Source organism: Dipodomys merriami, unplaced genomic scaffold (genome assembly GCF_024711535.1).
Source record: "Dipodomys merriami isolate MVZ:Mamm:240054 unplaced genomic scaffold, mDipMer1.0.p SCAF_99, whole genome shotgun sequence".
NCBI classification, from domain to species: domain Eukaryota; kingdom Metazoa; phylum Chordata; class Mammalia; order Rodentia; family Heteromyidae; genus Dipodomys; species Dipodomys merriami.
The window spans coordinates 1,018,140-1,028,865 of NW_027206612.1; the positions used below are offsets into that span (position 1 = coordinate 1,018,140).

At 56.9% G+C, this 10,726-nt stretch overlaps 1 protein-coding gene across 2 annotated transcripts in view; it reads right to left on the bottom strand.

The window, feature by feature from the left end:
• Rnf144a (ring finger protein 144A) overlaps nucleotides 1-8,344 on the bottom strand; it is a 104,867-nt gene extending 96,523 nt beyond the window's left edge. For both annotated transcript variants that reach the window (XM_070014706.1, XM_070014707.1), the window contains exon 1: nucleotides 8,289-8,344. The gene's annotated coding sequence lies outside the window, so the exon portion shown is untranslated. The remainder of the gene's footprint in view (nucleotides 1-8,288) is intronic.
• Between the last annotated feature and the right edge of the window lie 2,382 nt (nucleotides 8,345-10,726).

Below are 10,726 nucleotides of genomic sequence, written 5' to 3' on the forward strand. Positions count from 1 at the left end.
TGGCAGAGCTCACGCGCTTTGACACCGAGCCCATGCAGGGAGGACAGCCATGCTGACCTCTTCCTGTCACACCCTGGATGCCGGAGCTCCCTGGGAAAAGACCAGGTGAGGAGGCCCCAGGGCCTGCCAGTGCCAGGAAGATGGTGAGCCCGTCTCTAGCCATCAGGACAGAGCGGAAAACGCCAGGCAAGGCTGAGGAATGGGAAGGGACTCTACCCGGGACCCAGGCCACGGCGTGTCAGGTGATGACAGGCAAGGATACCAGCCCCAGGAAGCAGGCCAAGAAAAGCCACAGACTGAAGATCCAGGGGGGAAAGTGGGTCAGCTGTGCACGTAAGGTCACAGCTGAGGACTGCGGCCTCCCTTAAGGAGGTCAGAGACCAGAGGAGGTCAGTTCAAGGACAGCAGTACTTGGTGAGGGATCGGCTGGCTAGGGCAACATCTGAGAGTTGAGGATGTGCGGACCTGGGCTGTGCGCAGGGCAGGAGACAGAGTTGGGTACGGAGCCCCCTCCCCCCCACAGCCTCTCTGGCCATCTACAGGGCCACCGGTTGGTCCCTGAAGAGCCCAGGGCTGGCAGAGCCCTGCGGCAGCTGAGAGAGAGGCAGGGGCCAGAATGTGAAAGACGAAGAGGACATGTGTCCACTAACTAGCCTGGAGCAAAGGCGCTAAACGCCCAGGTATGTTTCAGTGGTCAACACATTCTGCAAGGAAAAAGGTGAGGTTCGGCTAAACACAGCGTGTCCTTCTGCACATTAAAACCAACAACCACCACCATAAGAGTGCAAGGACAGATGAATCTCATTTAATAGTAAGATTTAATAGGTGCAATAGCTGAGTCCTAATTATAACAGGCTGCGGGAAGACGGTGCCCACGCAGGCCAGAGGGCAGGAATCCAGAACATCCCGCTCACTGCAGACACAGGTGAGGATGGGGCAGGGACAGCAGCACACCCCAGCTCAGACAGGGCAGGGCCCCGGGGGGTCAACCCCCAACCCCAGAGGGACAGAGCTGCTCAGAGAGGCCTTAAACATCCAGAGAAACACAAGTCTCAAGTCAGAAGGACCCTGGGACAAAGCAGAATGCAAACTATATGTGTAACTTTGAATTGCCTGGTTGAGGAAAGAGAAAGGAAGGAGGGAGGGAGGGAGGAAAGGGCAAGGGGAGGAAGAAAAGGAGGGGAGAGAAGGAGATAGAGGGGAGGAAGAAGAGGGGGAGGGGAGGAAGAGAAGAAGAGGAGGGGAAAGAGGAGAGGAGAGGGGAAGGGAAGGGAGGGAGGCAGCCCCTATCTGCCACACCAAGTCCCTCTCTTAAGGCCTCCAACAGGTAGACAAGGTCTGAGCTGTGGCTCCTAGGGACTTGTACTTCATGCCCCGGGCCTCGCCAGGGAGAAAGGCAGGCAGGACACGTGAAGGAAGGCCAGTGGGAAGTGATTAAGAGGTAGGAGCTGCTGCTGGCCAGTCTGCCTGCAGGAGTTACAGGTGTACCAGCAGGAGGAAGCAGAGGCCCAGCCCCCGGGGATGCCTTGTCCTCATAAACTGACAGATTGAAAGGTAACTCCTTTGTTCAACCATGAACAGGGAATAACTTACAGCCCAGCATCCCTCACCAGCACAAAGGCTGGCCCAGGGTGGGACTCAATGAATTTTTGATTGAGAATGAGAATGGAGAAGCACCCCCACCCCCACCCGCACCCCCGGCACGGTCTACCCTGCGCTTTCATCACAGAGACACTGAGACAGATCCTAAGCCTGGCCCAGTGACCCCAGGATGCCACCAGCTGCCAGGGCCATGAGAGCACCCAGTCTCACCCGCCTTCTACCCATCCTCACCCCGTCTCTAGAGTTCTTAGTGCACTTTCCAATTCACAGAACTGCATCTGAATGAACTAAGACACATCATCACAAGGTAGATGAATTGCGCATTGCATGCGTGACTGCATGGGTGAGATTTCTGGACTTTGCTAAGGCGCAGATTGAGCACAATAAGCACTGAGTGAGTCTGTACTGTGCGTGGCTAGGCCTCGCCACACCCCACTCTGTGCTGTTGAACGGAAGTGAGTCCCTCCTGAGTGCAGACTAGGTTCAGTCTCACCACGCCCCACACTGTGCTGCTGGACAGAAGGCTGGGGTGCAGGTGCTCTGGGGACACTCAAGCCGGACCTTGCCCTGGATGGAAGAACAGCGGGCGCGACCCTTCGTTCCAATCCAGCGCGGTCAAACACAGCACATCTGTCACGGACTCCACTTTGTCCAGGGCTCGAAGACACGCCCTCCCTGCCCCTAACTCATCTCTTCTCATGCCTGAGGCTCAGCTCTAACCCTGAGACTGGGTCCGAGGCTGCAGCAGCGACTTCTGTCCCTTCCTCACTAAGGACAGCAAGGTAGGAAGAGGAGCCCGGGCTCTCAGTTCCGTGGAGGAACGGAACAGCTGTGCAGGCACCGCCACCCAGGCCATGGGTTCTGATGGGGCGCTGTCCTGTGATTCTTGATTAGTGGGTGCCCTGTGACTAGCCAAGCACATACATATTACCACGCACAAATACAGGCGAACATGTATATACACGTACACACATGACTGTGTGTTCCCACAAGACAGGCTCACCTGCCAACCCAGCACTTAGCTGGGGTCTTTGCAGAGCTCCCACTGTGCACCCCTGAATCCAGAATGTGACTCTATGTCCTTATGGACGTGCTCTACATCCTTAGGGATCCCGCTGCGTCCTCCAGAACTCCAGCCTCTTCTTCCCTCTTCCTCTCTTCCCCTCTTAGTCTCTTCTGTTCTCCCTCTGCATACCTGCAGCTCATGCGGGCTGGCAGTTTGCTCCCCCCCCCCCCCCAGTGAACTCTTTTCTTCCTCAACCATATGGCAGTCTCCTTTTGCCGAATCTTACAGTCCCTAACCCAGTATGGCTGAGCCCTGACACAAACAAGGGAAGCGACAGAGAAGCAGCTGTGGGACGGAGGATCCAGCGATCTGAATCTGCCTCTTACCGGCATGGGCTCACTTCACACTTCACTACTGGCTGATGCCCTGCGATGGAAAGGCGTGGCTCAGTGATAGCCGGACCCTGTGAAGGAGAAGGAGCCCGAGAGTGGAGTGGGGGGGGGGGGGAGGCAGGCCGAAAGGGCCCGAGCCTCGGGTGTTCACACGCTCAAGGGAAAGAAGATCTTCATCTGTTTTCAATTCTCTGCCACTTCTCGCCCTATTGGCCAACTAGACCGGCTCAGCTCTCAGGGCTGTGTTTTTAAAAAAGGTCTCAGGAATCAGGGGTCAGTTCCGACCTGCTCATCCAGGGGACTGTGAGTGTCTAACACCTGCCAAGTGATCAGGAAGAAACACACATGTTTTCACCATAAAAAAAAAATTTCCATCCTGAGGTGCTGGCTCTTATAGCCTGGAGCAGGACTTTCTATTCCACTGTCCTAGATGGTTAGAGCTCAGTGCCTCTACCTCCAGGATGTCCCAGAGAACACAAGGAACCCTGCATGGCTCAGAAAAGAAGGCTCCAGGGGCAGCATACGGTGACAGACAACCTCTAGTCCCAGCTACTCAGGAGGCAGAGACAGGAGGATCACATTTCCAGGCCAGTCTGGACAAAAGGAGACTAATTTGAGTTTGAACTCCAGTACCACCACTACAAAATAAATAAAAAGCTCATGTCTGTCATGTTGGGACTAGTCTAAACTGGTCTCTCTGTTGTCTACACTGCCACAGAACCACCCCAGTATCCCAAGGCTTCCCTCCACACTGAGCACAGCACACCTGAACCAAGCCAAAGCCCGCTAGGGCTATGCACTGCTCTCAGACCCAGACTTCCAGAAGGGTCCGAGAGACCCAGCATCGCCAAATAATGCTCTGCTCCTGCCGGAGAAGCGACTCCAGACTCCTCATCTCCCACAGCTTCCCTCCAAAATGATCACAGACACTCAGGAGGAGCTTGACGTGCACAGGGGGACACAGAAATGAATACGTTCCTGCCTTGGTAGAGCGTGTAGTTGAGTAGAGAAAATAAGAGTTAAACAAATCACTAAAATTAGACTAGATCAATGCAGTTATAGGTTCTAAGAAAAGTCGCTATGGAAGTACCTGGGAGAGAAGCAAACCTGCCAGCTGGGAGCAGACCAAGCCCCCTATCAAGCAGCCTGCACTTCTGCAGTCCCGCCCCACCTCCGCTCAGACCCGGACTTCCATCTCTCCAAGGCCAGTCCTGGAAGAGATCTCAGGAGCCACCCCTCGGCTATGAGAAAAGGGGGGGTCTCTGTGGTGGGCCTTCCTGGTGATGGGATCCCCGGGAATCTGACCGAGCAGGGCGACAGCCAGGTCCACACTGTTGGTGATCAGCCCTGGGAAGCCAGGACGGGTCCAAGGGCTAGGATTCCAGGCTGCTCCACCCAGGGCCATCCAGGAGCCAGGAGCATTGGGTATTGGTAGTGTGTGAGCAGGGAGTGACCATGAGTGCTGAGATACTCCTGGGGGCCAACCCAAAGCATCCCAAGACAGTTCAAAAATATCTGCGAGGACAACGTTTTAAAATCTACATAGGTCAGAGAAAGTTTGAGGTAAGAGGGAAAAAAGAGAGGCTGACTATGCCAAACTCTGCCCAGGGGGCAGGAAGCAACCCCCAGCCCCGCAGAGGCTGTCTCTACCAGCAGACAGAGGCGTCTCTAACAAACAGCAGGCTCCCACCCTGCCCTGGGGGAGGTCCTGCTGGGGAAGGGGTAGGGTCAGCCAGGTAGGAATCTGAGGATCCAGTATGGAATGTGAATTATCTATTGACACTGCAGTAAGGCAGGAACAGCGGGTGAGGAGGGAGGAGTAGGCCACAGGGCATGGGCTGGGGGCTGGGTCATAGGTGTGCACCTCAAGATGTGCTAGCCAAGGTCAACTGTCTGCCCAGGCAGAGCAGCCAGCATCAAGCCTGTCCTGGTCCAGCGGGTTGCTAGAAAACTCCTCCTTGGAAGCCTGAAAGGCTCTCCCCAGAGCAAGGTGCTAGAGAGGTACGTGTATGACTAGGTGAGACGCAGAACAGTGGGTGATCATCATCTAACAGGGAGATTGTGCTGTCATCCTCCACTTTCAGAATCTGAGCTCCTCCCTTTTTGCAGTAGAGCAGTTGGCTCCCGGAGGAGACCCATGCTGGGCCCAAGGCAGCCTTGAGACTTTACAAATCCCCCCTCCCCAGCCTTCTCAAGCCACTGAACCAGACAACCATGTTCCTGGACTGAGGAGGACAGTGACTGCTGCCGTCCCTCCCTGGACCCTCGCCCCTACCCAGCAGAACTGGAGGTGGGAGAGGGAAATGGAGGAAACACCAGGAAAGAGGCTTCAAAGGAAACAAGACCAATGCAAGTGCACTGCCAGGATGCCACAGATGAAAGAAACAGGCTTCAAAAGGAACCTCAGGTGGAAGGGCTGAGAGACAAAGGCCACGTTCTCCACCACACAAAGGTCAAACCGCTAAGTTCACAGCTGGCTGCGGCCCTGATTTTGACCTTGAGCCTCTAATTAATTTGCCCGGTGAACTTGGATTCCAGTGGGCCTCCAGGCCTTTGGTGTCAAAGCCAGGCGTCACCAGGCACCTCCGACAACTTGTCTGCTTGCTCTAGGCCCCTGTCTCCCCCAGCCAGGTGGGGGTAGAAACACACAGCCAGACCACAACTGAGACAGAAATCTACACAAAGTACGGATGGCCGATGCCAGCCTGGCATGCGCCCGGTGCTTAGTGAATATTAACTACTGTCTCCTCCCATGCAGGGTCAAGCACAGGAGATGACCAAAGCCTGGCTGACGTACAATATCAGGCCATCAGGAAGTGACTTTTGTCTGCCACAGCCTTCGCCCTGCACACTCACTCCCCAGAGAAGCTGGCAGGATCGCCAGGAGGCAACTTCCAACTCAGGCATTATTAGTTTCATAGGAAGAAGATGGAAGGAGACGGAGGCTCTTCTGTCCCAGACTCATTTCTCAACAAATAACCTTGGAGAACAGCTGCCCTTCTGAGAGTTAAAATATTATCTGTTCCCCCCTAAAAAACAAAAAAGGTTGTATGTGGTGGGTTGTCTGGAAAACGCTGCTGAAGCAGGGCATTCTTCCATTCTTCATGATGAAAATGAGATGTCAAGTTGACATCTCAGAGCCATCGTGGGAGAACCAGGGCTGTCCAGGAAGGTGGAGACATGGGTTCCTGGACTTACGGTCAGGCATCGAGGGTGTGGGGGGAGGTGTGAAGATGCTAATACCCGGCGTTATGTGAACAGTGGCTTCCATTACCTTCTCCATCTAATTAAGGAAAGGTATCTATAGTCAGCAATGCAGAAACAAAGGAGAGAGGAGGCTGGGCCTCGTTCACTTCACAGGACTTTGCCAGACTTGAAGGAAGCAAAGCCAGGCACCTGACTTTAGTTCTTTGATCTTGAAAGCTAGAAAGGACCCCTGAGCAGTGATGTCCAATGTCCTAGGAAGATGCCTTCCCCACAGACTTCGGACAGCCTCTGATAGTCCTGACTCCAAGAAGATGGAGTCCTTGCTTGGGCAAATGCCCTGGCATATGTCTCCACAGCCAGGGTGCAGACCAGTATTCCATCTCATTCCCAAGAGGGAAGAGAAATTTGAACAAAAGAAGGCAGCAAGACCAAATAGGAGAATGTCCCAGTGGAAAAATCAGCATTCTCTGGGTCAGACGGTGTGGTTGGTTGGTAGATTCCAGTTCTGCCAGAATCTTGTGGTCCCAGGCTGAGCAAGAATTCTCCCGCAGCACCAGCAGCCTCAGGTAAAGTGTGTGAAGTCCGTTCAAAGTCCCCGACCCTACACGAGGGCCCGGGAACCTTCTGGAAATTGGCTTTACCATCCAGCATCCTGAAGGTGCTGAATGTATTTATAAAATTCACAAACCTGGCAGGACTCCAGGTTTCCAGAACACCAGCGGGTTGCACAGCCTGAGGGAGCCCAACTCTCGGGTACTTCGGTTCCCCCTCCTTAGTGTCCCTTGGCCAGGCCCGGGGAGGCTCACATTGGAATCTGGGCATCATCAGAAAAAACACCAACTCCCAAACTCCAGTCTCAGCATGGAGATGCCCCACCCTGTAGGAAATGGGATCTGTGCACCCATGGTCCCAGTGCCACCAGATCCTCAGTCACCTATGTCTGCTGCAAGTGACATCCTGGGGGGGATGGGGGGAGGACCCTAACTCTAAATCCCCTCCCCTTCCCCCTCACCATCGCTCAGGGCTCTTCAGTGGCTCCCACTCCACCAGGTCAACCCCACCAGGCCAAGCCCAGAGTTTTGGTCTGAAGCTCGTTTGTACCCCCCAGATGATTCCTCCCTCCCCCTCCCCAACCTCTTTCTCTTTCCTGAAGTAGACACAACTTTGGTCTCCTTCAAAGACATTGGGCCAACCCCACCCCGGGAAGGTCCAGGCACAACCTTGCCACACCTCCCCGATCCCCGGGGCTGGGGTCTGCACCCAGGCCCCCTCTCGCTCAGCCCCTCGCGTCTCGGCGCTCCGGCCTCCTTCCCTTCTGCCTGGCATCCTGATAGGCGACTATATACCGGCTGGCTACACTGGCCAGGCTGGTCCCTCGGGCCTGCCCTGCAGCTCTGGGCCCCCGCCTTCCCCGGAACGCCGCGTGCACGCAAGCGGGGCCTCCGGACCCCCCGGACTGTGTCCACGCCCGCGGCCCGACCCGCGACCTCGCGCGGCGCTGCTCGCGGGGCACTGATCCGGGCACGGTCTCCGCACACAGCACCGGAGACACCGCAAACTTTCGGAGCACCGTCCCGAGACCCGGCCGGGAGGACGGTTAGAGGGCGCAGATCCCGCTCCCCACAGCCCTGAGGCCCGACCCGCGGGGTGCACGGGCCCGGGCGGCGGAGACCCCGCGGTGCCGCCCCGGCGGGCCGGAGGGCGGGGCGCCCGCCCCGGAGCGGAGGCGGGCGGCGAGGGGCGCTGCCCCCCCCGGCCTCGGGCGGCCCCCGAGCGTTCCCGCCCTGCCCACCACCCAGGCCGGGCCCCGGGCCTGCGGGCGCCCCCGGGAGGGGCGATGCGGGCGGGGAGGGCCGGGCGCAGCGCCGCAGCCCCGCGTCCCGAGGAGCCGCGCGGCGGGCGGGCTCGGCGGGTTCCGGGCGGGCGCTCACCGCGGAGCGGGCGCCGGGGGGGGGGGGGACGGAGCCCGCGCGGTCCCCGGAGCCCCGCGGGGCCCCCCGAGGCCGAGCCCGCCGAGCCCCCGGCCGCCCCGCGCGCGCGGCTCCGGCGATGCCGACACAAAGAGGGCGCGCGTCACCTACCTGGCCGCGCGGTCCCGGCGCGCAGCTCCGACGGCTCCGCCTGGCGCCGCCCGCCGTGCCGCCGTGCCCGCCCGCCCGCCCGGCAGCGCCCTTTATTCCTCCCCTGCCCACCCTCCGCCGAGCGGGGACGCGGGCGCGCCCCGAGCCGAGCGCGGGCTCGCGGGGCGCCGGCCGCCTCCCCTGCTCGCCGGCGCCCCCTGCCGCCCCCGGCGCGCACCGCGAGGCCCGCGCGGCCCCAGGGCGCGCCTGGTGGCGGAGCGGGGGAGGGAGGCCGGGGAGCGGGGCTTGCAGGCCTAAGAAGGGTCAATGGCATGGGAGACCCCAAGCCTCCTCCCCCGCACCCCGGCTGCGGACGGACGAAGGCGCGCGAGGGAGGCCTCCTGACCGACCAGAGCCTGGGGCCAGGAAAGAAGTGTCCCCCAAACCAGGTGCCAGGAAAGGGCGGAGAGCAGGGCTGCGGGGCGCAGGAGCTGAGCGAGCCGGGCGCTGTCCCGCGAGGTGACCTCGGAGCTCCGGGCTCGGGGTCAGCCCGGTCCGTCTGTCCGCGGGCCGTGCCCCGCGCGGCGGCCCGCACCGCCACGCCTTCCTCTTCTGTGGGGTGCTTATGGCTTGTCTGAGTAGAATTCCCACCTTCTGGCCACGACCTCTGGTGAACCTCAAGGTTCATGTCTGCATCAGACGTGCTCAGAGGAAGGGACACGGTGTTCAGAGGAAGGGCTGCCTCGGTGTTCAGGTTCTCCATCCTCCAGAGTTATGGGGAGGGGGGATCCACGTTGGTCTCCTCCTCCACCCTCCACGTCCCCCCCCCCACAGACACAGAGCCCCTGGGGTGGAGCTTCTACAAACCCACCCAACCATAATTCTTCCATTTTCTCAGGCGGACCACGCAGGTGACATGTAGTAAAGGGTTTCACACGGTAAATAACATCACTGATAAACTAAGTTCTCCACGGTCCCCTTACTCTGTGGGTGAGCTCATTTCTCCAGTGAATTAAACCACAACCATTTTACCCACCTTGGGGTTCTTTCCAAATTGCTCTTTGTCTTCTACATGGGTATGTTTACTACAAAAAAAAAAAAGAAAGAGAAAGAGGCTGATCTCTATTGAAGTTATTCTGCTAAATGTACCTTCTCTTCAAATACGCATGAGCACTTGCCTTCTGGGGCTTTGGTTTTAAATTCTTTGTGGAGACATGGTCAGTTATTCCCAACGTGAAGAACCTGAAGAGTGGAGTTTTCTTACTCTGGTCTCTCAGTAAAAGATGGAGACAGGTCTGTCCGAGGGCCTCGTTGAGGTACAGGCATGCACACCGCCTTGGCCTGCAGGACACCAGTTAGAGTCGTGAGTAAGCCAACCAGGAAGGCCTGGGAAATGGGACTGAAATCACTCCACACGGTATTCCCAGATGAAGAGGGCTGCGCTGACACAGCTTCATTATGAAACCAGGAAGTAGAAATAAAGTTGGAGAGACTGTGGAGGTGTATCTGGGGTGAGGAGCAAAACCAACCGTCATCTGACTGGAGAGACACAGAGAGAAGACCCCTACATTAGCTTATAAAGCACAATTCCCAGCAGGTCACGAAGTGCACCTCGGGTATAACTTTCTTTCTGAGGCCTTCCAAATCTACCATCCTTTTCCCCCGTCTCTGAACACACACGGTGTCTGGTTTGTTTCTATGTGGGTATGGCCCTCCTTCTGAGGAAATGCATAATTGGAAACATGTAGGAGACCAAGATCCCAATTAAACAGCGTGGAGGGACGGAGGCTGGACCCTGCCTGCCACTCTGGGTGCTTTGGCATTTTCTGTCTGATCTGAAGAGTCTATAGAAGAGTGATGGGCCCATTCCCGCATGGGCTTCCCCCATAGGCCCGAGCTTAGGAAGTGCTCTGCTGCGAGAAGACGTGGCCCCTCTGGGACCAGGTGCTCTCCAGCAATAAGCAGCAAGCTGTCCACTCTCTCAGGGTCGTTTCGCCCATCAGGTTGGTCTTTACTTCTGCCCCCAGGTGGTCATGCTGGCCCTTTTACAAGACATCCATTGCTCATGTTGGTGCCAATGGCAGCCTGGCTCACCACCCCTCACTGAACATGTGTTTTTGAGACTACTTACAACGGCAGTACATAGTAGGGAGAAAGCCAGCCAGAGAAGTGGTATTGATGCAAATGGTTCAGAGGCCGGAGAACTGGAAATCCATTCTGAAGATTTTCTTACAGACAAAAAAAAAAAAAAAAAAGGAAGTTCAAGATTCACCTTTGTGGCTTAAAGGAACAAAATAGACAATGGAGTTTGTGTGAATGTATGTTCACACATTCTGTAAGCCCAGAAAATTTGGGTTCTGTTTTCTTTAAAATTTTTTTAACTTAAATACAATTTCCCACTTCTAGAGAGTGGTAGGAAATATAAAAATATCCATCTTCATCCTGACCCTCTCCTTAGG